We start from the raw sequence: 5887 nt of genomic DNA on the forward strand, positions 1-5887 counted from the left end.
TCCTTGAGTAGGAACCAGGACCCTGCACTATTGTTTCTTGACTGCTCCTCCTTTGTTTCTGCATTCCCTCCCTTTTCTCATAAGCAACTATTTGAATCTGCCCTTTGGAACTCAAGGAAGGTCACAGAGGCTGAAAGAAGCCTATTTCCTACAAACAAGAAACAGGGGACATGGAAAGGATTTGTACCTGGGAAGGCCCCACTGGATCCTGCTGGGTTTCAGTTTCATTAATATAGACATGTCTTTCAAGTCATCAACATTAAGTATAATACTTTTATTGTGCCTAGCTTGACTAGAAATCAAGACTGTATTCCTGTTAGAAAGTTTGTCAACAAGAAAAATAATATAATGAAATTTTTAAGTAAATAAAATAAGGTAAATGAGATAAGAGCTTCTAGGTAAACTCTTTAGGAATAATTGTGTTTTGGGAATATCTGCTTTAAGGATAGTATATCCAGATTTTGGTTATTTGAAACTAAACTAAGTTAAACTATGATAATTCATTCACTCTCTGGGTTATTTCAAATAGGATAAAATACTGGAACATTAACTGCTGGGCAGGTCTAAGATTACCTACTTTTGTCTTCTTATGAGAGGGAAACTAAAGATGTTTGGGTTTGTTTAACACATATCTTGCGAAAGTTTTCCAATCGGGAAGTGCTGGTATGACAAACAGTACACAATTACTTCTTGGTTTTCGCTATAGATTAAGGTTTTAAGGTTACGATTTATAAGGGAAATATTTCAGTATTCAAGGAAAATGGGAAGCATGTTTTCAGTAAAAGAAGGTATGAGGAATGGAGATGCATTTTGTTAAAGGAAAAAAGGATGGTTTTTGTTCTAGAGCTAACTGTTTCTGAATGAAAAAGAAAGTGACAGAGTACTATGGGTGCAGAAAGTTATGGAAGTGAAACAGGAGGGAAGAGGGCAGGGCACAACCTTTAAAAGAATGACATAGCTTGAGGACACGACATAAACTGATTAGAACCATATAGGTCCAAGATGGCAGAGTCAACTTCCACTAGACCTTGAGCCTCAGTATATGCTCATTGTAACACATCAGCAAGCTAAATGACACACCCACAGGTGCCATGACAGTTCCAAGGCTGACCATAAAGGTCAAGAAGTGCACAGTGGTCCAATTCCTGGAAATCCCCACCCCTTCCCCCCAAATAGCTGGAATACTCCCACTCAGCCTATGAAATTACCCACCCCTATAAAAACTGACAACCCCAGACCCTGGTGCTGCTCTCGCCTTCTGAGAGGACCCACACTCTGTCTGTGGAGTGTGTTTCTCTCTAAATAAATCCACTTCTTACCTATCACTTTGTCTCTCCCTGAATTCTTTCTGCGATGAGACATCAAGAACCTGAGCTTCATTAAGTCCTGAGACCAGGTGTGTGATCTCAGTTAAAAGACCGTGGGTTCAAGTCCTGATCTGGGTTTTGGCTGTGAATGGGTATTGTTTCACAGTGATGTATGATCCTATTTGACCAGGTGTTTTGAAGCTTTTTGGTATTTTTGACAAAATTCCCAAAGATAAATTCTAAATGAAGTTCGTTTGAACTCTAGCTAACTTTGAGGTTTTCCAAAGGGTCCCTGGAACACCTAAAAGTATTTTTATCTCCATCTCAGGGAGAGGAATAAATGAATTAGGCTTATTTGGTATGTTATATTACATTAAGTGTTGTCAAATGAGTGGTGATAAAACTTCTTAGGTTGTATTGTATGGGTAAATGTTATTAATATAGATATTCTAGAAATTAATATGGCACTCCTAAACTTCTGGTATGTCCTGGTAAGTGATATCAGTCATAATTCTAGTTATTATCTTAAATTGTTGTGTGTCACAGAGGTACCCCAGTTTATTTGTCAGCTGCATTGTAATCAGGTCTTTAACCTTGACATTTCAATGGAAGTTTTTTGTCATTTATAGAGTTATTTTACTCCGGTGTTTTTGCAAACATGCTTCATCTTCAAGAAGATTCATAGAAAGGACTTTTTGACAAGTACAGGTTTCTGATAACCTTCAGATCATACTGCTGAACTGGGTAAGAAATTAAAGAATTCTTCTGGAAAACCTGATGGCTTCATAAAACTGTTAACAGAAGAGTAAGATCAAGGAAGTCACATAGGACTGAGTGAACTTATGAGTATGGTTATAATTTTTGGTTTTTATCTGAAATATTACTGGTTTTTAATCTGTGTTTTCCAGATATAAGGAAGCCTTTAAATTACACTTCTGTTGGTAGATTTGAAACTTTTACCTTTTCTCTCTACCTGATCCCTTCAGAATTTGGAAACTTAGGTTTCCAGCAGCTTTATCTGGTAAATAAGGAAGACCACCTCCTAATGGATGCAGGAATCTCAGGAAATTTGGGGGGATCTCAAGAAGAGAGAAATTTGCCCAAATCTCTATCACCCAAATCTATAGATCTCACAGACAGAATGAATCTATGACACACCCTTGGTGTGGCTTTGTTGGCCTTGAGAACTTCTTAAAAAGTTCAATCTGAGATTCCTTGTGAAAAATGTCTTATCTGGGTAGTAGTTATGAAGGTGTTTGTGATAACTCATTGAACTGTACATTTTAAAAAATAAACTTATAAAGAAGTCTTAGATTTACAGAAAAGTTGCAAAGACAATTCCTATAAACCCCACACCTAGTTTCCCCTATTGTCAAAATCTTAACATTGGTATATTTATCACAATTACTAAACAATATTGATACATTACTATTAACAAGTCCATACTTTATTCAGATTTATTTTTTACAAATATTGAGTATAGTTCCCTGTGCTATACAGTAGGTCCTTGGTTATCTATTTTATATACAGTCGTGTGTATCTGCTAATCCAAAACTCCTAATTTATCCCCATCCCCACTCCTTTCCCCTTTGGTAACCGTAAGTTTTGTGTTCTATGTCTGTGAGTCTATTTCTGTTTTGTAAATAAGTTCATTTGTATCGTATTTTAGATTCCACATATAAGTGATATCATACGGTACTTGTCTTCCTCTGTCTGACTTGTTTTCCTCTGTCTTACTCCACTTAGTATGATAATCACTAGGTCCATCCATGTTGCTGAAAATGACATTCTTTCTTTCTTTTATGGCTGAGTAATATTCCATTGTATATATACACACCACATCTTTATCCATTCATCTGTCGATGGAAATTAAGTTGCTTCCATCTCTTGGCTATTGTAGAGTGCTGCGATGAATATTGGGGTGCATGTGTCTTTTCGAATTAGAGTTTTCTCCAGATACATGCCCAGGAATGGGATTGCAGGATTATTTGGTACCTGTTTTCAGTTTTTTAAGGAACCTCCATACAGCTTTCCATAGTGGCAGTACTAACTTACATTCCCACCAGCAGTGTAGGAGGGTTCCCTTTTCTCCACACCCTCCCCCGCATTTTTTTTTTTTTTCCCTTGCGGTACGCGGGCCTCTCACTGCCGTGGCCTCTCCCGTCGTGGAGCACAGGCTCCGGACGCGCAGGCTCAGCAGCCATGGCCCACAGGCCCAACCGCTCCGCGGCGTGTGGGATCTTCCCGGACCAGGGCACGAACCCGTGTCCCCTGCATCGGCAGGCGGACTCCCAACCACTTGCGCCACGAGGGAAGCCCTCCAGCATTTATTGTTTGTACTTTTTGAAGATGGCCACAGACCAGTGGGTGAGGCTTATCTAGCGGCTTGTACAGGCTTCCTGGTGGGAGGGGCCGGTGCCTGCCCACTGGTGGCTAAAGCTGGGTGGTGTTCCTCTGGTGAGCTGGGACCTGTCTCGTGGGGAGGTGTCTGCAGGAGGCTGTGTGCTCTTTAGTCTTTAGGCAGCCTGGGGCTGTGACTCCACCCAGTTAGTTTGGCCTGAGGCTCCCAGCACTGGAGCCCGCAGGCCGTTGTGCGGGGTTGGGTCTTGTTGCTAGTGAGTCAGTATGGCAGCCACCAAGTGCGTCCCCAAGGTTGGCGGTTCCCCCATATGTCTGCCAGCAGTGTCTATGTCCCCAGCATGAGCTGCAGCCCCCCCCCCCACCCCACCCCGGGAGACTCTCGGAGACCAGCAGGTAGGTGTGGCCCAGGCTCCTATCAAATTACTGCTTTCACCCCGTCTCCCGGTGTGCCTGAGATTTTGTTTGCACCCTTTAAGCTTGAAGCCTCTATTTCCCCCAGTCCCATGGGGCTCCTACAGTTAAGCCCTGCTGGCCTTCAAAGCCACCTGCTCTGGAGGCTTGTCTTCCCAGTGCCGGATCCCTGGGCTGGGGAGCTTGACGTGGGGCTCAAAACTGCCACGTCTGTGGGAAAACCTTGCTATATTATTCTTCTCCATTTTGTACATCGCCCACCCACGGGGTATGGGGTTTGATTGTACTGTGAGTCTGCCCCTCCTACCCAACTTGTTGTGGTTCCTTCTTTATGTCTTTAGTTTTAGATCTTTTCTGGTAGGTTCCAGTTTTTTTCATTGATGGTTTCTTCATTGATGGCCAACAGGCATGTGAAAAGATGCTCAACACTGCTGATTATCAGAGAAATGCAAATCAAAACTACAATGAGATATTACCTCACCGTTCAGAATGGCCATCATCAAAACATTTACAAATAATAAATGCTGGAGAGGGTGTGGAGAAAAGGGAACCCTCCCACACTGTTGGTGGGAATGTAAATTGGTGTGGCCACTGTGAACAGTGTGGAGCGTCCTTAAAAAACTGAAAGTAGAGTTACCACATGATCCAGCAGTCGCATGCCTGGGCATATATGCAGAAAAGACAAAAACTCTAATTCAAAAAGATGCATGCACCCTAATGTTCATTGCAGTACTACTTACAATAGCCAAGACATGGAAGCAACCTAAATGTCCATCAACAGATGAATGGATAAAGATGTGGTACATCTCAGCCATAAAAAAAGAATGAAATGAAATAATGCCATTTGCAGCAACATGGATGGACCTTGAGATTATCATACTAAGTGAAGTAAGTCAGACAATGACAAATATCATTTATATGTGGAATCTAAAAAATGATACAAATGAACAAATGTTACAAAACAGAAACAGACCTACATAGCATACAAATTTATAGTTACCAAAGGGGAAAGGTGGGGGGCATAAAGTAGAAATTTGGGATTAACAGATACATATTCCTATATATAAAATAAACAACAAGGACCTAATGTATAGCACAGGGAACTATATTCAATATCTTATAAGTCTATAATGGAAAAGAACCTGAAAAAGAATATATGACTGAATATATATATATATATATATGCATAAACTGAATCACTTTGCTATATACCTGAAACATTGTAAATCAACTATACTTAATATAAATAAAATGGAAAAAAAAGGTTTAAAAAATGTAATGAGAAGTGGTCAACATGTAGATTATTTTAGAATTTTTTTTCATATTGCAGAGACCAGCGATACTTTTGTGTGGCAAAAATAAATAGAAATTATATTTTAGAAACAGACTTCTAATCAAAATAAAATTATAAAAAAATAAAGTTGGGAGGCCAGAAGGGGGAGCTCTCTGCCCTATGAAGATAGAGCATAAGAGAAAGCTGACCTTTTCTTGCCTGGCTAGAGCTCAGCCAATGAGAGACTGTCACAACTCAGCCAATGATAAGTGCGGGACTCTTTGTTTACTACTGCCCTCTCAACTTCCTCTTCCTCTCTGTAAAAGAGTTCCCTCAATTTTTTGCTGAGGACTAGAACGTGGTCAACTTGGTTACAGACCCTGAATTGTAATTCTTTGCTAATCTCGAATAAACCCATTTTTGATGGAGAAATAACTGGCAGTCTATTTGTTTTATGTCAACAGCTGCTATAAATATCCCTGTGCAGGTTTTTGTGTGGATATAGTTTTCAATGATTATTTTTCATAGAGAGCAT

Source organism: Stenella coeruleoalba (assembly GCF_951394435.1).
Source record: "Stenella coeruleoalba genome assembly, chromosome: 7".
Lineage (NCBI taxonomy): Eukaryota > Metazoa > Chordata > Mammalia > Artiodactyla > Delphinidae > Stenella > Stenella coeruleoalba.